Raw genomic sequence first — 21,066 nt, forward strand, 5'->3', positions numbered from 1 at the left:
TCAGTCGGCGGTTGAAAAATGATGCCGGGCTATGGCGAGTCCACCAAGGGCCGATTGCTTCGCGTTCGAGCGTTCATTAGGCGAAAATTAATGAAGACAGTACAGTTAATCAGCGGTCGATCGATGCAATAGCTGATCGGGACGATGGAAACCACCTTCCGCCTTTTTGTTAGAAGCATGAGAGGAAAACCGAGCGAAAAAAAAAAGAAACATAATATGATTTGCTTAAGGTCGTGCTAGTATGTCATCGCTCTTTGTCGCACTATTTTTTGTTGTTTTGGTTTTGCAAAAGAAACCCCCCCCCCCCCCGGTGCAATTGCATCGATTGCCCACAAAAACCGCACCGCGCTGTTGCAATGCTGGATCGCGAACCGTGGGGAGCTAATTCGATTTGAATTATCACATCCCGCGCATCGACCCGATCAATGGGCCGCAAAAGGAAGTTGATGTGTTACGGTTCGCGTGCACCATCTTACACGCGTGGGGACACTCGTTCGAACGCTGCCAAGACCGAGACCCGAGTACGAACCATTTGTCATTAATCAATAGGCACTACAATTAATGGTCGTGTTTGATTAAGCCATTGCGTTGTGCACGATGGACACATGCAAAACGCGTCCCGATCAATGCAATCGATGCACACGATCGCTGTGATCTCATTCCATCGTGCATTCCATTCCATTTGCACCTGTTGAGTGGTTTGTGGTCCATGTGCACCGTGTGCCTGCTGTATGCAAAACGATCGCACATGGTGCCTTTGTGGGGCTGAACATCTTAACGCGACCACGGTACCAGCCATCCCATTTCGCTCGAGAACTGACCTAGAATGTGTGTCTAACGAAACCGCAAACGTGGGAGATTGTATCTTCTGCGATCGTTGTGCCTGGTGACATACGTTAAAGTGCCGCACTGAGGTGTTAGATGCATCACTCTGTGGTTGCTAAAGGAAACGGTAATTTATTTCTCAAAGTAACTACCTGGCGATGATGTGAATAATGGAGGAAATGAAGAAGGAGGACTAGGTGATCAAGTTTTAAATAAAATAATAGGTTTTACATAAAAAGTAACTAATTAATAGCTTCCTCTACCAGCCGGAAACGATGATTAATTTAAAATTATATAATGATACACTTTAACCAATCTTACATCTTCTTAACCGCTAGAGCTACATGCATGCCACTTTATAGTATATAAGGATTACTTTGCTGTCATTGTTGTGCAATTCTAATTAAGATAAACTGGGATCTCTCATGTAACTTTACTCCGAGGAAAGCAGGTACAGTCGAAGTGGAAGATTCGAATAACTATTGAAACTCCTTAACTATATTCCGAAAACAAAAAAGAATAAATTGAAACTAAATACTTGAGCTACAATTTATAGAACTTGAAACCATTGAAGTAATTGATGGAAAGATGTGGTTAAATGAGTTATGGTACGTAACATAACCATAATAATGTAAAATCATCGTGGATAAGCATCACCAAACCCGAAGAAGAAGCTATAATGTCCATCAATCGATGAGATATAATATATTTTAATTTTTTCCGCTACTGATACCGAATCCTAGCCGTATTGATGCAAAATGCTAATTTTTGTAATATATAAAAGCTGTATTCCTGAGTAGAAACAGGCATTTTCAAGAGCTACTAAGGTTTCGAAGTGTACAAATTTCAAATAGGGCTTATGTGTCCTACCGACATTACTATCCTCAGCCACGAAGCGGACCTCAACTTTTGGGTCCTTAAATGCAGTTTCAAAAGGGAAATCCCTTTTGATCCCGGTCTACGACCGTGGACAGACCGGTCAATTAAACAGAATGATGATCATAATTTCCATTCTAGGAATTCTAAGAATAAATAAGATATCACATCACAATAAACAAAGCAATTCATTGTTTTAAATACACTTTTTAAATACACAATCTCATTCAAACATTACCTGTTGTGCTGAACGATAAGCCAGAATGTAAAAGAACCCTCAAGGCAACAGTTGGTTCGATTTCCACACTTTCAAACATCCCATCGACATAAGCTTCGACATAACGCCACTCGTGACGGTTTGCTGCTGAATAATTTATATTCCTTATCGTCGCGTATCATTTTCACAGCTTTACCCAGCACTCAGCCAACGGATAAACGGTTCCATGTCCGCACCGTAATCTAACCGGCTGCAACACTCCCACGCACCGGAGCGGCCGGTTCTGGGCCAGCGTCTGGTTGCAGTGCATGTGCTTCGGTTGCAGGAGTTTCGTTTCGTCAAACACACATGACCCACCACTCATCTTAATGATACTCGCGCGGGCGCTTTGACATATGTGTCGCGGGGTTGACAAGATTCTGAGATTGTTTTTTTTTTGTTTGCCCTGTTGCTCGATGCTTTTCTTCGAGTTTTGTGTCGAGCTGTTTCTGAACGAACGCTGGAACTGGGAACGATCGAAGCAGGCTCCGCGAGTGTTGCCGTTGTGTGTGACCTTCAGCTGTCATTTGGCGGAATAGCTGTTGCGCTCTCGATGACTCCTCTCGGGTCCGCGTTCGCCGCACCACACACCACCTTGAGTGCCAATACTTGTCGCTTGTCGTTAGTGTGCGTCAAATGTGCCTTTATGGGTTAATTGCAGCTGACCGGTTTTTTGGGGTCGCAGCAAGTCGAGCCTCCCGTTTTCGGTTTCCGTTCCATCGGGCCACTGCTGGATGGCGGTAAGCAGGAGTAGAAGGCTTACGGGAACCAGAACGGTGGCTCACAGAAACCGGGAGACACATGTACGAATATGATCCACTCCACACGTACTCGACTGCTCCAGCACAGCACAATAGATAAAGTGCAGCTGCACCGCGCATGGTGTTAGAGACGATGTCGGAGACGGCAACGGGAAGGTTAGTTCTGCATTTTCTACTGCCGCATAAGAGACGTATAAAAGCCTACAGTATACAACGATAACGGGGACAGTCCGCCGACGATCGGATGTCATGTCGGGCTGCAAAAATGTCGATCACTAAGGATCACGAGCGCGTGTGAGCGGGTTTCTTACGAGAAGTTGCTTTATTGTGAGCAAACCTTGTGAACGTTCTTGCTTTTGGTTCCTTTCCGTTTTGGAACCCAAACCACGCGCAACCTAAATTGGGTGGGATTTCGCGAGTGTTCGTGTGGGTCGTGAAGGTTGCGTGTTAGAGTATGGATTTTTTGTTCTTCGCCTATGCATCTCCTGACGAAATGTCACATTTGGCCGGTACCAATCGATCAAGAAACCATCAAGTGTTCGTTGTGCCATGTACGGAAGATGAAGTGAATGTGTCGGTGCATTTGAGCAGCGATTGCGTTTAGGTGCATTGCTCGGGTGGTGTGTGCGAAGGTGGACATCTAAAAATTGAAAGTGATCCTAAACGACTTTTAGCGACATTCAGCCGATGTGAGCGTCTCGATCAACTATCAAACGACATTCAAGCAACATTTAATGTGCGAAGCAGTTGAAAGTAAGTGAATGCCAAATTTTAGAGCGTATAAAAGCGTTTTTCTTTCTTTTTGTTTTAATTAATGTTTATTTTGTTTTATCGTCCCGTGTCTCGTTTGTGTTATTTTATGGCATTGCCTATTTTATATTTTGATATAAAATCCAGGAGTGGTTGAAAAAGTTCATTTATTTTCTTAATTTAAAATCAATTTTACAATCAGTTAGATAGATATTTGTATATAGAATTCATGGCCGTCGAAAAATCTCAATCGTTTTCAGTATTCTTAATTGATTGTTTCCTTAATGAACAACACATTATAGTGTTTATATTTCATTCATATGACACATACCTGCGTTTAATAATTGAATTTGAGTAAAAACATATAATTTTCATCCTGCTTTTTAGCATCGTCAATTTACATTTACATGTTGCATCAATTGTGTCGCTTTGTGAGTTCTTTTGCTTTACTCTGCTTCGTTCACAACATTTGCGTGTTCGTTTTCAATTCAATGTCATGAGAACTAATTTAGTACAACTCTTCAATGATACATTACAACCGCGATGTTAATTAAAATAATCGACACAAGACAAAATAAATGTTTGTACATTACCTACTAAATGTCCGTCAGGATCAACAAGCGTGGCGTCTCGACAAGTCACCTCGTGCAGATGATGCTATCTGTTGGGAGGTGCATATTTTATGATGATTATATTTAACGCAATTTTGGCCACTTTGATACCAACAACAAAGTAACGCCTTGGTGGGTACCGCACCATACTCTTGAAATTTTTGTCGTTCCCAATCGCGATCCGATCGGACCATTTTGTGACATCAATCATCTTAATTATCGCATTTCGGGGAACACTGTACATGCTAATACGAATTAGCTAGTGTCTTAGCAAAAACATGGAGGTGCAAACTCCCCCCGATGAGAAAAATGCCATCCCAAACGGCTGTTATGGTCACTTGAGATCGTACTTGATCGAATCTCATTACATCGTTTTCGAAATTGCTCACTGGCACGATAGGGGTTTGGACCTTTCCCGTTCAAGACCACCTGTTGGGACGATTTCTGTCCACCGGCAGGCCTCACGTGTGTACCAGTGTGCCAAACCCGGGCACGATGGCTATCGCGATGGGGTCAACATCAACGGTAGCAGACGTTTCGTGCACCGTCCACCATGTATGGTGTGGGTAATAAAATATAATGATGACACTGTCACTTGCATATTAAGCCCGCGCCCATTTGCGGGACCTCCCGTACCCGCATAACTCCCTTCCCCGTTCCGAGTCTTTGTTGAAACGGTTCTTCCTTTTTTTTTGCACATTTTGCACGATCGCACTTGCGCGTATGATGGTTCGTTTTGGAATGTCTTTCTTCCTGGTGGCTTCCTGGTGGTGGAGATGTTTTTCCTTCGCCTTTTCGGTAGCTTCTTACCCCTTTTTGTTTGTACCGTTTTTGGGTATGTTGGCCACGATTGCAGTGGGTCCCGATCCGGGGAGTTCGATAGCCTTCAACCGTCGTCTACCCAGTTTTGCGACAGCGCGCACACGTCCCAAGTTTTGATTGCTTCGCGGAACGCAAAAGCGCATACGCTAACGCGAAAACCTATCAGCCACCGCGTCAAGTGCCGTTCGGTTCTGACTTCTCCGTCCGCGTGTTACTTCTTCTCTGTCTCTTCTTTTGTTGTGCCTGTGCCTTTTTCTTTCTTTGCTCGTCCCATATCAACGATCGAGGAAGTTGCAGCGCGTTTGACAGCCAATTGAAAGGTGTTGCAGTGTGCAGCGATGCAAGACAAATGATCGCGGTTGAACGTTTGGTTTGATGCGAACTCATCCCACGAGCGTGCAAAGGGATGCCCATCTTTGCTTTTCCCGCCCTGCAGGGTGGCTTTTGTGTGGCTGTGGCCGTGTTTATTGCTATCACCCAACCAAGCGGTAGGTTATCTTACAGGGATGACTCGCAAACTCAAGATGGAACGCATCCCCGATCCGCCGCAACCCGGTGGATGGCCCCACAGACAGGGATGATAATAAACTTATTTGCTATTGATTTATTGCACAAAGCTTCCCATTCCTTTTTCTGCGCTCGGAACGGGACGGTAAAGAGTCACAAAACTCAGACGGACAACGGCAATCGGTCGTATTGTTGATGGTTTGTTACCTTAATGACTTTCCAAAAACCAACACTGCAAGAGAAAAAAAAGGAACGCAACCGGCTGCCCTTTTGAATGCGGTGATAAACTTATGCTCCAACGGTTCACAAATCGATATCAATGAGAATGTGTTCTTTTTTTCTTGCTGTATCTTCACTTGCTTCTTTCATAATTTCTGCAATTTGTCGATGAATTGTTCAGCAGCGGTTAAATTCCATTCCGTACTTAAATCTACCACAGTGCCTTTTTGTTGGGAAGAAAACATCAGCTACAACAATAACGGTCGGAAGAGTTATGATTCGTCTTCATTCTTCCCTAATGAAACGATTGCTGGTAAATGAATAGGTGCGGGAAAAAAGAAATGACAAAACTTTAACAATAATAATTAAATACGGGTGTCGTTCACTGCAAATGTGCAATTTTATTATGATCTTAAGCCGACTTTAAACTTGTTCAATTGAATATTCAATTATTTTCAACTGAATTCAGAATCACTATTGAAATAAAAATAAACATCATATAAAGGAATTAGGGAAAGAGAAATCGAGATGATAATTCTAGACAATTAGGTGAGGATTTATCTGGATTAGATACGGATTTTTACCCCTTTATAACCCAGAGGTACAACGAATAAAATTCCAATTTCCCATATTATTGTTTTGCTGTATTGATATTTATTAAAAATTTGCGGATAAACTTTTATTTACAAATGTCTATTATCAATTTATCATACATTAAGAAAAAATCTTGTCTTTTTAAATCTAATACGGCCAACACCCCAGTCAATACCCCGAGTATCGACAGCACATTTAAATGACAGTTCTTATGGTCTCTTTTCTACAAAACACCGCAAACACGAACAATTTTACAAACTTATACAGGTACTGGTACTAAAGTCATTTTGAAATTTCAACTATCATCATCATATATCATTATATATTACTGAATTTTTAAATGTATTTATATTTTTTTACTTTTACGTATCCCATTAAGCTGGGATGTAATTAGTTTAATAATTGATCATAAAGGACTTCAAGAAAGGTCGACACATTATGAATCAATCTCTGGTAGAAACCCGCCACGATTCAATGCTCAAAGTTACAAAACTTTGACGCTCAAATATCTTCCATTTTAATTCCAACATTTCTGTGACGATTCAACACAACATGAACATTTACCACTATGCACTCTCTGGGCGTCTTTTAGTACTGGTACCGGCCGTTGCATCAAGTTGGCAGCACCTCACGTGAGGAACAAGAGACAAGTTCCGCTAGCGTACGCTTGGTGGTTCTCGTTCAGGGGAAGTTTGCACTGAGTTTCAAACCACCCCTAAATAAAATGCCCGATCACTCACTACCCCTATCGATGTGGTTTGCCACGCAAACGGGGAAGATTTCGCCACAGCCCAAAGCGAGAGAGCACCATTCGGAAGGTATCGTAAAAGAAAAGAGCAAGCGAACACAGTATAAAGTTGGCTCATTTGCATAAGTGTTGACGGTTCCCACCAATACCATACGCTCCGGTCCAGGTTGCTCACAATACTGGCGCAATGGGATCATGCCATATTTTTGCGCTGTGTAACAACGTTCTATCCAGAAAGCCGAATTCGTGGTAATTTGCAGTCTTATGAACAACTATGTTCTTATTGTTTGATAAACGACAGTTTAATTAAATTTATTAAAATTTGAATAAGTTGCCAGTTATGGTTAACCAGTAGAACGATTTTCTGATCAATATTTCTACGCCTAAAACTGCAGCTGGAAGGGCTGGTTATTCTATTTATAAATTATGTCACATCCAACGACTCGCTCGCCCAAAATGAGTGCACTGAGTGTGTTTTCGAATTTCGAATCGAACAAGGTCCTTTTTGGGCAGGGAGCGAACTTCTCCTTTCCTGTCCGGCTCACATTCGTCCTGCATCGCGCGGCCTCGATGTGGAAGGGATAGAAAGGGAGAGTGAACCCGTTCCGGATGCTGTTGCTGATGGCTGCCAGGCAGCAGGAGGAAGACACCCCATTCGGTAGCTCATTTTGGCAATGCCTGCACGGCGAAAGAACTGCGGCCGCAGTTGTGCTGTTCGATCGCGTTACACGCACCGGAAGCAATTCCGAGCTGGTGGCTTGTGCAAAGTAAGTGAAAGTATACGAAACCGGTACCGGATGGAAACGGTCGTGAATGGTGTGTACAACGGGACACATTTTCGTACGTGTGTGAATACTGGTTTTCGTTTAATCTGCTGTGATAACAGAGAAAACAAACTGTATGATTATTAATTGTGTGCCAATGTTCCTGAACGCCGGAACTCTCTTTTGATTGTTTTTATTCCATTGAAAGTGAATCTGAAGTGTGTAGTAAAAATAGTTAAAATGGCAAAACAAAACCCTCGCCGCTCAATTGCATCAACGGTGCGAAGCGTGCAAGTGCAACGGCCTCCAATGACCGAAGCGTCATAAAGATAAGATAAGCCACCATTACGCATCAAGTGCGCGCCCGGTGGCCCTTCCCGTACGACAGTTACAGTATTTTTTGTTCTGCTTGTGTTATGTGTTTATTCTATGTGCCACGAGGAGAAGAAAGGTGAGTTTTGGCAAACTCGACGACGTAACGTGACGCGAATCGACGTGTGACGCATTGCTATGTGATGTGCAGACGTTTGATTTACTTTGTATGTTGCACCTGTTCTGCTTCGCCCATTACAATATGGCGCTTTACTTTCGATTTCTTCCCCGAGCATTAGCGCCAAAGCGCACTGAGCTTCAAGGATTAACAGGGCGAACGAGCGGAGAAGTGGTCAGGCTTTTCGATCGCGTTGATACAATAATGATACACATTATCATGCGAAAACTGTACGTTAAAAGCTCTTGCAATACACGTCTTCGTCCAGCAAAGTACAAACACAAAACGCACCCAAATTAGCCCGAACCGGGGGGGCCGTTCGAATACCGAATTCCCTACGGCTACGAAATTGCAAAACCGAACCTAAGCCCGTCCAGCGGATCACTTCACGAACCAGCGAATTGGGAAGCAACACCATTCACCATTCGCATTTGTCGATCGGGGGCCAATAAATAATTCTTAATTACAATGTTTCTTTCTCAATGTTGCTCTTCACTCGTGCTGGAAGCCAGAAAACATACCAAACGTACGACAAAGTATAGGAAAAACAAAGCCTTCAAAAAAGGTTTTTGTTTCTTGGGGAAGGACCGGCCAAAGTCCCTTTCCGTTTCAACATCTAACTCTAGCGGATGGTTTTGCGCAAAGGTATTTGTGTGGAAAATTAGACGTTAAAAATATATTCCCGATGGGTTGGTTGATGGCGGAATTTACGAAACGAAGGAAAAGGTTAAGGCCGAATTATGTCGATGAATTATAGGGTTTTTCGTTTGGGGGATTTTGTGTTTCTTTATGCGCCATCGAAAGGATTCGCTTAATCGTGCGCACGAGCGCCCACTCGATTTATAAAGTTTTTATATTTTATTTAGAACATTCTAGAATAAAACGTATGAAATTGTTCCAGAAAATATAAACAAAAATGTCCCAACGCTTCTAATAAGCCAAATTCCATCTGTTCGGTTTTCCATATGACTGATGTTTGCTTAAAATCAAACCCTTGTTGGCGAAAGATGGCAAATCGAAACCCCCTGCCAAAATAAAAATAAAATAAAACAGTCTCCAACCGTACGCATCAGCACTGATAGCACTGATACAAAAAAAATCCGCTCCGAAAAGACAGAGTGAATACAAAATTGGACAACCCGGTCCCGGTCGGGTTGAAAACGATCCGTCGTGAAAACATTGTGTACCGCCATTCCGGGAGACCGGTTAGACCGGTTGTTAGTTTTGGGTTGTTTTCGTTCGGTTCAACGTAAGGTTTTTTTTCTCATATTTGTCGTGTTTTTGGAAGCTGTATTTTTATCCCTTTCCAAAAAGATTTTTTGCTTTGTTTATTCGGTTGGTATTTTTATGATATTTTGTGTATTGTATTTATTTTTAGAATTGCTTTCACATTGCGATTTTAATACTTAAACACTGTATTAAATATATTTTTTGATAATAGAAAATCTGATACGAAAACATTTGGTTGTATTTTGAACTTTGTTTTAAAATAAGCATTCCTGCATTTGCATTAAAAATAATCATAACGCATGTATGATTTCTTTTTCGGTGGAATGTACACCAACCAGCTCAACCTGTTGCTTTGGCTCAGCATGCAAAGCACCATTAGCTGCCACTTCCTTCTCACAAGTGGACCATCGACCAGGAAGTCATCCTTCGCTTCCCATAACTCTTTCCCATTTTCACTCTCGACCGCCCAAATGCAAATTAAACGCACGGCGTAGAGAAGAGTTCGTTCTAATTAATCACCACACTGTGGTACTCACATGCGTACATCCATCATCTGGTAAGGTGGCTTATTTGCTTTTTTTGTTGTTGTGGCAAAATAGAGCTCACCCATAGAGAGTCCATCCATGTGCTGTGCTGTTTGTAAGATTAGAGACCTCAGAAGAATAAAAAAAAACAAAACCCACACCCCGTCCTCATGCGCGAGTTCTTGTTGCGGGCGAAGTAAAGTTGCATCGAAATCACGAAATTCTCCACGCACACGATGGCATGGTCCGACGAGAAACTCTCGTAACCATGACCACCAACACCAATGCACCGGAGACCCGTTGGAGATTTAGCGGAAGAGGTGGAGGGATTGGAGGGCGTGATAATTAATTAGCATAATGGAAGTCGAGCAGGAAGATCGGTGCGGAAGTGTGGGCCTGCGAGGCAAAAAGGGATGGGAAGCACTGCGTCATCTCGTCAAGATGCGCGAAATTTTACGCCATTTCACGCCAGCGTACGCCATTTGGGGTTTGGGGCAGGCTGTGTGTTTGCTGCAGCTTCGGCCATCATTAGACGAGCAGCGTGTATGACAATATGTATAAATGTGCGCAACCTATTTATATGACAGCACAACAGAATCTCAAAAACTGAAACCCCACCACAAAATGCCACGTGTTTTTCGGGTGCATCAATGCATCACAAATAATGGGCAAGTTGCGTGTGTGTGCGGTAGGAAAAACAACACTAAGTAACAAGTGAGCGAGTGGTACGACACAACACAAAAAAGACAACGGTGTCACATAAAGGTCAATCGCTTGCAAATGCGTCAAATTCGGACTCGAAGTTGGCTTGCTTGGATGCAAATTATAGCATTGAAGAAACCTTTTTACGAGCTAGAAATAATTCCCCGCACTTCAGTGGAAGGATTATCTCATTCTCTGTGAATGCTTATGATTGGGACGTTTTTCATTTATTTTTATTTTTGCCTTCCAAGAAGCCAATAAACTCATCACTCATCATAAAATTCATGACTTGATGTTAAATCGAAACAAAACAGAAAAAAAATAACAGCAGCCGCAAAAAATTCATTCAACACCCTCGTAGAAAGCTACGTGAACAAGCTGGGTACGAAATTTATATACATTTGTGTCATCTTTAGCAGCAAACTGTTGAATTTATGCCTCCGCCATCATTTGGCCAATCGACTGGGTGAGGCTCATCCGTCGCGGCCACTCGTCAGTCTTCGCACACTACAGGCGATGGGCTGCGGCTTTTACTGAGTATGATTATTATTTGCCTACCATCACGCCACGCCACTGTTCCGCCACGATCCCCCAGTCGCGATCGTAGCTTCTATTTTATTTCTGCTGTTTTGTTGCTTCGCAAGATTCTCCACAGTGAAACCCGCCTGTTGTTTGAGCATCATCTTCGTATCAAAAGCGCGCGACCAAACGGATGCCCGAAGCGTTTTGTGACGTGGTGACATCATCCACTGTTCGAGCCCTCGCGTCTAATCGCGCGGATGGATGGTATGGTTTTTGGCGAGAAGTTAGCAGCTGCTTCGGGGGGCCAAAGCGGGGTGAGCTTGGATGGAAGAATAACGCACAGCCACAGAAAGAAGCTACACGGCCGGGTATCGGTTAGCTCCCTCGGAAAAGGAAGAGATTAATTATTCACTGTACGGGTGCTGGTGTATGTGTTGATTTGTTCGGTTTTGTGGTGGCATTTAATCCCGGTTTCAATTAAAAATTCGCTATCGTGTAAGTTAACAGCGATCATTAACCACCATCGTTCATCAATATGTGTTAATTATTCAGCATTTGCTGATTACTTTTTTATTAGGCCACAAAGCATGATTTAAGCAGCATACTTTGTGTATCGACCCAGGACCAAGGTTTATGCTTATAAAATTGAAATACTGAACGCCAACTCATAAAAAAGAGGATTATGTTCGAGAGCGAATGTTCATGAGTTCATGAGCGAAGTTTCATGACAACATCCGTCAAACAAATGAGACAATATTCTAAATAGTTTATAATTTACAATAACTTATAATTAATCATTATCGTTAATAATTCGTGAAAAATGTCGTGAAAATTTCACCATTTTTTGAATAGTATTCATTAAAAGGCTCATTTAAACTTTGCCAAACATGTTTTAAAAATGTTTCTAGTTTGACCTTCGTCGAGCATCTGACTTTGAATTTAAATTTGAGATGAAAACATTCTTAACAACGACATCAACATCCACTGGGTAACACTTTTTCCCCAATTAGTCTGTAAAGCTGACAATGTTTGCAAACTACTTGCAAACGTAGAAATGTATTACAGGTTACCTCTTTGTTGTGATAGGCTGTATCTGACGAAAGTTACACTTCATCTCGTACTAAACCTGTCACAAAACAACCCCTTGCAGTAAACATATAGCACCATAGCGAATTGATATGTAAATTACATTGCGTAATTACGTCGCCGTACAGTGCATGGAATAATTATAATAACAATAACAGCACATACCACAATATACACACTGGGACAGCATCAACAACAACATTCTCTCGCTCTGCACTCTGGATGGCCATTAGTAACTTTTGGCCACAACTGCTATTAATTTCCTCCCTGGCGCACACACACACACACACACACTGGGTCGTTCTCTGTTTGTGCGAATCGCCTCATCGCTACAGCTTGAGGGGGGGGATTTGTGGTGCAAATTTAAAACCCTCCAGTGTGTGTCCTTGCCCTGGACACGAGTGGACCACATAGTGGAGGGATGAAAGTTTTTCTAACCTAGAAAACATTCTCTCAAGGCCACCGTGATGTGAGGTGCATCACGGTGCGTAGTATGAACAATAATGCAAGAAAAAAAAGATTAGTTATCTGAAGTTCATCCTGGGACAGAGTTCGGAACGCTATGACGATACAGTACACAGACATTAAACGGGGTTCGTTGGTCGTTTGCTTAAAAAAATGGTTTAAAAATAAAAACCTCACCTCAGGAGACTTGGAGAGAAGTAGACGAGGAACATACGGGGGTGGGTGAATGGGTCTTCCCTTATCAGGTCCAGCACAATTCACCGCCCGATACACTTTGACCCGATGTTTTGGGTTTAATTTCCTAGTCTTTTTTTTTGGGCTGGTTCTGGCAATTCCCGTACCAGGCCTCATTTGTTATGATTTTCTGGAAACGCGTCCGGACGTTCCGGATCGTAGCAATTCGCGGTTTTTTGATACCACCGGCACCCCCGACACATGTGTGTGTTGGGGCGCATTTTGGGGTGGATTCTTTTTTTTTGCTGTGGAAATCCCCCAAAAAAAACGATGCAGTGATTGTTTTCGAACGCGAATGTTGCAAACACACACGATGCACCATGAATTGCAAACCGCGTCGGGCGGAAATCTGCCACGTTTTCGGACAAAATTTGTCCCCCTGGTAGTATTGGTTGTGAACGGGTGTGTGTGGAGTACGAAACAGCAAAGCTGGAATGGAGACGCACGTAGTTCACTTGGGAGTTTTTTTTTTTGCAACTGCACACAAAAACCACGGTGCTCCGTCTCGTTCTGTTCGCCAATCGGTACTCTCTTTCCTCCCCACGGGGTATAAAATTGCGCAAGGCAGATTTTTTTTCCACCTTTACGGCCGGGCTTGCGAATGTATTTTTCCCTTCTATAGAACACACTGTATTCGATAGTGTGTACGTGCGCTGTGTGGTGGTGTGGTGAGTAGGAAGGTACTCCTCCCCCACCCCAGAAGCAAACTGCGACACAATAGTACACCCTGGAAGGGATGAAGTTTCGTGTACGTACACGGTTTCCACCAGGGGAGTGGGGTTGCGTTTGTACGTGCGCCAACACACCCTTGCGCGTGTTTTACATCAGCGCACTCACACACACGCGCGTGAGCTCGTACTCCCGCCACACTCTGTGAACGCTTTTGCACGCGTTTCCAGCACGGCAAGCATATCGGACGGAATGAAACGGCTACATCTTGGCAACCGTCTCACCACATCACCATCTCACGAGCTCGCGATGACGCATGCGCCTGCATTTGAATGCAATTGCCCTCGCAAACACCCCTTGCGAGCAGTACCAAGATACGTATGCGTGTGTGTGATTGGGGGTGAGATCGAGTGAGAGAGTGAAGGAGACCGCTAGTCGTGGAAAAGCGCGTGAAAGAAAAGGAAACAGCGCGTAAGCAGGGAGGGTGAGTTTAGGCGAAGGTGTGTGCGTGCGCGAGCTGGTGAGCAGTGGCGGGAGCGAAATGGAACGCTTGGCTCGCGACCGTGGGTGACCGAGCGAGAGGGCGTGAGTGTAGCGCTCGCAAACACCGTCGACAGCAGCACGTTCCTTGCGAGCAGCTTAAGGGAAGAAATTTTATTTTATTTCAAACGTTCGTGCCGTTCGGTCGCCGTGGCGGGTCGTTCCTGTTTCTTTACAAACCCCGTTCTGTGCCGTGTGGCCAAGTCATCCTGCACAAGGCAGCACACGCACGGACGCACACACACACACATTCGGCCATTAGCGGGTGGAAAAATCTAGCCCCCGAAAAGAAGAAGAAACCCCAGCTTAGTGCAAGTCGCGTGTTTGTTGCGTGTTTTCGTGCATTTGCAAGCGGTGGCGTTTGCGATTAGGATTTTTCCGGGCAGAGTTCTTTTCCCCGTGCGTGGAAAATTTGCGTGCATTTTTATTCTATTTCTCAGTTTTGGCGTTGTGTTTGTTCACTGCGGGTAGTTGAAGAGGAAAATCCAATCGAAGTTTTGGTTCGCGTATCGGTAATGATGTGCAGTTTTTTTTTGGGCCAAAAGAGAGAAAACACCGAACACTGAGTGCAATATTGACAACAAAGATTTAATAAATTATTAGTCAGTGAAATAGTATGGTGGAGGAAACTGGTAACGTCGGCCGAAAATAAGTTCCCTGTGTACCACCGGCCATCTTCAACCACGAACACGTCGAACTCGATGCGGAAATTTCGCGAGTGTTTCCAATGATTAATTTCGTCCAATCGAAGTGACGTTTTTGCGTGGCAGGTTTTGAGTGGAACTAAGGCGTACGGTGAATGTGGCGTGGACCAAACTCTTCATTGCACACAGCAGAATAGCGAGAAAATGCAAACAAATTAATGTAAAATAAACTGTTATAACTGGTGGCTCAAGAACCATTATTGAAAGCAAAAATTGCCTTTGATTACGCATTACAAGAAGTCAAAAATAAAAGAAGAATTTTTGGAATTTTCCGACAAGTTAAAATTCATTTTGGAAAGGGAAAACACAATTAAATTACACTTTCGCTGCTACTGCCATAAAACTGTGCTGAATCCCAATCGAGCTAACGTCCAGAAGTGAGCTTTAAAACGTGTGTCTGTGAAACCCTGAAGCGAATTGTGACTGCAGTGAGAAATACCTTGAGACGGTAAGAATTCTTCCTGTAGCAAAATAGAACTATAATTTTAAAACATTATTTTTGATCAACCTAGGCCATTTCGAGAATCAAAATTTATATTTTGAGAACGAGTTAACAGTGACAGAAATAAAAATAAACCACTTTTTAATTTTGAACTAGTTTACCTTTGCTTTCCTAATTTCTACTTTATGTGTTCAATGTTTTCCCGTGCTGGGAGATAGCCCTCACAGGCTAACATTAAATTTTTGCTCTAAATAAACGCTATCGTATTAGTAAGTTTAAAACTGTAATATAATAAAAATCGTGTAGAAACACGTGCAATTTGACTGCAGTAAAGTGCAACGATACATTCGCTTCATCGCTCCATATTGGTTCCTTGGTGCTGTTGGTGCTGCAATTTCACCTGCCATTCATCTTGGCGTACGTGACTTGCTGTGTGTACGTGTGTGCGGTTAATGTGCGTGTGTGTGTTTATCACCTTTTGTGTGTATGTCACCCTTTTTTGGCGTCACTTCCGGCACTCCGGAGGGGACTCGACTTGTTCCGAGCAGATCGAACCTTTCGATTAGGTTGTTGAAGATGCCGCACGACTTGGATACGAAAGTTGTCCATGCCCGAAGCTGAAGGGATGTTTTGGGTTGCTTTCACCTGGGCTCTGTCTGGTGATCCTTTTTTCACTGTATCTCCCCCGGCCGATGCACCTGTGGCACTGTACGAACTTGGGAAGGCAAATTATCGACAAAAGTGTCAAAATGATATCCGTCCTGCGAACAATGAACATGAGTGGCATGGCTCGAGGGGATAAATTGTCGGATTATGGCGCGATCCTTGCTCGTTATAGAGTTTTCTTTGTCGTATTATGTTTGCATTTTATGTCCACTTCTCTCCTGTAGCGCTCTTTGTTAAGATATTTTTTAAAAGAGAGATTTAAATATCTGAGTTAGAGAGATTTTTAAAATATCTGACTTTTGGGTGAAAAGATGAAGTGGAATTCGTAGTAAATCTTCAATTTTGATGGCAATAAGTTATAATTCTTAAATATGTTAGGTGAAATTTCATGCAACAAAAAAAAACTATAACAAACGCTTCCTTTTTCAAAGTTCGCTATTTCAAAAAAAAAAAGTTAGGTAATATTGTAAATTTTGCGTGGTAGTTATCCTACATGCAAAAATAAAATTTAACACTAAAATACTCACAACAAATAATACAAATTTGTAAGCGCATAATAAAACTACAACGCTCTAACTAATGCCTATCATGTTGGCAAGATCGACACGAACGCGCCGCAACCCGCTTGCCCGATCTTCTGCTGCTGGATCTTGAGCGTGGATCCACTGCAAGCAACAGTAGCGATGAAATCAGCGGGGCCTAAAGCAGTCTCGGTCGAAATCTGCCCGCTACTCGCTACCACACGCGATCTACCACCACACCACCAGTAGCCCACCCACCAGAGGGAGCTGGCCGAGATAGTAGTGGGAGAGATGCTGATAGAGCTGTTTGCGAGACGAGGTTTTTAATGCTTCGAACTCTACTTTTATTTCTTCCTCTCGCCGCTGGAAAGTGCGAGTGATTTTGTTCTTACGGCAAGTTCACGAAAAGGGGTAGATGCGAAGGAGGCCGCAAGCAAGACGGTGGCAATCCGCTCGCGATCGGTTGCCTGGAAGCGAAGAGAAAAAAAAATGGAAAAAATCCAATCGAGCACCGGCCACTCTTCCTCACGTTCACTGTTAACTCGTCTGATTTTTTTTTCTTTGGTTCTGTCTTTCGACAACGTGTTCTCCAAAGCATCTCCTACCAAGCGACTGTCGAAGACGTGCAGACATTTTTCGACGAGGCTGATTTTCGACCTTACCCCTTGTTCCCATATGTGGCCCACGGTTTCGGGGCTAGACAATCTTACCTTTATCCTGCTTTACCACCACCACCATCGTTCAGCTTCCCGGCAGCACATACAGGCACCGAAAAAAAGAGTTAAACCACGTTCAAAACCATTCTTCACCGGCAAGCAACAGGCCGGCCAGGGTTGTTCTAAGCTGTTCTAAGCGCGGGAAGGATTTGGGCACGCGGTTTGGGGTGGAACCTGCGGGGCGCGTTCGAAACGTGAAGAATAAGGCCTCAGACACAGGAGGCAGTGGCAGAGGAACCAGAACACTAACGCAAGAAATCTTGAAAAGCATGCGAAGCGCGGCAAACGAAGAAATCTTCCGCGAGAAGAACTTGGGCACACATTAATACGCGGACGAAAAACAACCGTCAGACAAAAAAAAACACCAAGCTACACACGGCAGTGAGTTGTGAGCATGTACGGGTAAAATACGGGCAAAGAAGAATCGGCTGGGCCGTGCAAGGGAAGGACTAGTTAGAAGAAGGCCAAGATTAGAGTGCCAAGACCACGGCAGGGAAACGACGGTGAACCTGGGCGCGCGCTAGACCACGACTCGCATTCGAAGCGTTGAGTGTATTTGGAGTGTATTTTTTTCCTACCATCCAACCCGTGTGTGTGTGCGTGTGAGTATTTTTCTTCTTCTTACGAAAAAACATGAAAGGAAGGCAAGCAGAACCACTTCAACCCACGACCGAGTCGCCGCTGAACCTGCGTTTTGGAATAAATATCGCTCGGAAAAGGGATGTCGGGGATCAGGAAGGAAAGAATTTTTTTTAGTGCAACAAACAGAGCGAGTGTGAAAGAGAAAAAAGAGAGAGAGAGCGAGAGGTGCGCATTAAAATGTTAGAAAAATTGTGTAGTTGTTCGGAAGGTTTTGTTGTTGTTTGGTTTTGTTCTTTCATTGGCTTTTTTCGGTCGATTCGCGCTCAAGAAGGCGCGTCGGCGGCTGCCTTGGCTCATCATTCGGCCCAGAAAACAAAATGTAATAAAATCCACTTGGCCGCCTCTTCGCACATCGCGATCGAGTGTGGCTGAGTGGCGTGGTTTTGTTGTGCTGTTGGATTATTGCCGGCGAGCAATGTTGTTGCAATACGCTTTGGCAGTTTTGTTGCCCAGCTTGTCTCTTGAAAAATTAACACCGCCCGAACGGTAGAAGTGCAACCGGAGATATTTTTTTTTTAATAATTGAAAAACCATGCCTATCAACTCGCGCGTCAAAACCTCAGTTTGGAACGTTGTGCGGCGGAACGAAAGTTGTCGAAATTCTGTCTGGGAAGTTGGGCGAAATCGAGCGAGTTGGAGGGAACAACTTCAAACTTGACAGCTTATTGTTGCGTCAAAGAGTAGGCGACGGCAAACAGCAAAAGGATTACGAGAACTGTCTGCAGTCTGCAAGAGACTGAATCAGCGACTAGGAGACGTAAACTGTTGCTACACAGGAAGTGGAAGTCGGAGGCTTTTGAGCTTTTCAGCAAAACGGAATCTTCTTTTTCAAACGTTTAAATAACAAAAATGTGATAAATATGGTCTTTGCTTAAAACTGTTGCTTTCGTTAATCGCAGCAAGCTGGATTGACTGACTTGAGCACAGAACCGTGCACCCGGCGCCGAACCCTATTGATAAGCTTCGTTAGCCAATCAATAAACCATTCGTTACCCCCGCATTTTTGACAAATGATCTATTAACCGATCATCATCATCATCCCGGACCGTGCCGGCGAACTAATGCTTTACAGACATACACACACTCACCATCCATCCATCAGTATCTGTCGTAATCAACAGTGGCGGCATGCTCGGCCTCTTGGCTTTGCCGCAAAAGCAAAACAAACCAACCGAAAGCGCGTCCTCCATTTGCCGATGCGACAAGATAGCACGTTCGGAGGGAATGAATTAAAGTTAATTAGAATTAAATTAAATAATAATAGACACATCTTTGCGCTTCTTCGCGTGCGTGCTTGCCGATTGTGCTCGGCCCCGGCTACCGGCAACAGCAGCATTCCGGTGCCTTATTTTATCTTTTCCACTAGTTTTATTTTTGAAAGACCCATCCCCCGGGACAGAATGCACACAGAACCCTACTACTCCGTTCATCGGCCAACCTTAATAATGCGCGCCGTATCGAATGGTCCCGCCGGGTTCGACTCCTAGCAGGGGCGACCGTCTTCTAGGTTCTTGGCACTTGGTGCTCTAGGGTGAGTTAACGAAATTATATTCCACGCCCGGCATGAAAGCATCTGTTTTTTTTCCATGTTCCTTGCCACGGCTGTGTACTTGCGACTGTTGCGTGGCGCTTTCCGTTCCGAGCGCCCGAATGAGACCAATTTATTTGTAATAATCAATTCTACACGCTAAATGATGTGCCCTCGGTGCTCGATCTAGTGGCTCGGGGGGATCAAGCGGGTCACAAGGGGGCACAAAGGGGTTGAGCGTTGTTTTGGGTTTCCCGAGACAAAGTGATGTTTAACAAGACCCATGCCACCATTTGTCTGAAGTAGCGGGAAAAGAAAAAAAAGGTATTAAATTTAGGAGAAGCTACTTCAGAAATTGATTGATAATTTAAAGACGTTTGTTGCCAGACAATTATTCGGGACTCGATTCCGCTTACATTCACTTCAATCAAACGAATTACTTACTATTTTCTTGTGAGTGATAAGTCGCCTTTGCCCTCTCTGTTTTCTTTATGCTTACCAAAGTAGAGAAGAACAAAACGCGCAACAAAAGCAAGTTGCTGTAATGAGCTGCTTTATGTTGACGATTAGCAGTTCCAACCTTGCACCGGGCAGGTGACTGTCACTGTCAGCGTTTATGATGTGATGGCCGGTTTTGGTGTCAAAAAAAAAACTGCCGATGACGTCCATTTCTCCAACGTGCGCCGCCGCACTCGACGATGACGAAAGATAAATTAATTAGATAAGCACACGACAAAACCCTCCCAACCCACCAAACCCGGTGGTGAAGTAGTGCCGATGACCATCGGTACTGGCCGCCAGCAACACCATCATCGTCATCAGTTTTCCTTTGTATGCAAATTAGCAGCATTCCTTCGCTGACTGGTTCCGCGGAAACCGGGCGGTGGTGCTTCCTTTCACTCCGACCGGGTAGATGAATTCTTCCCTTCTGTCAGCTCGCTGGTAAGCTCGCGAATCCGTTCGCCAGTGACCCCTTCGGGGGTCTTGTCACTTGTCTTGGTAGCGACATGAAAAACAAAACTGAAATAATGATTTATGTGCTACCATGGCCGAACGTTGAGCAGCGGCCGAAGAAGCAGCGCAGCGGACTGTTTGTTTCCGGACGCAAACCTCGGAGCGAAAGGTAGCAGGTTCAATCATTATCTACTCACGGCACGAACTTACAACTCTTTCACTTTGCTACCGGCTAAAAACGTCCATTGCCCATAACACGATCGGTGCCATGTTGGGGTTACAATGCGGGGCAGGGTTTTGGGGCCACGATGGGTGAATAATGCACGAACGGCCCAAGATGGTGCTGGGCCACCACACCGAAATTCCGGGCCCCTCGGGGGGAAACTCCTGATCCCAAAACCCAAAACAAAACGAAAAAATCACAAAGAGCGTCATATTTTAACTCACACATATTTCATACCAAACCGGAGAGAAACATTTTCGGCACTCGGGCGTTTGGGAAATAAAATGCAAAAAAGAAGTATCTATTCAATTTTCTTCCTTTTAACCCGCGGGGCGAGCAAAACGGAACACGCTACGCGCGAAAGTATTGAAAAACGTTTGCAAACACCATCAGAATAATGATCACCGCGGTGATGTGATTGTGTGGATGGTTCTGCGGTCGGAGATGGTTGAGTAGCTAGAAAGGAGAAAGAAAC

Source organism: Anopheles marshallii, chromosome 3, assembly GCF_943734725.1.
Source record: "Anopheles marshallii chromosome 3, idAnoMarsDA_429_01, whole genome shotgun sequence".
NCBI classification, from domain to species: Eukaryota; Metazoa; Arthropoda; class Insecta; order Diptera; family Culicidae; genus Anopheles; species Anopheles marshallii.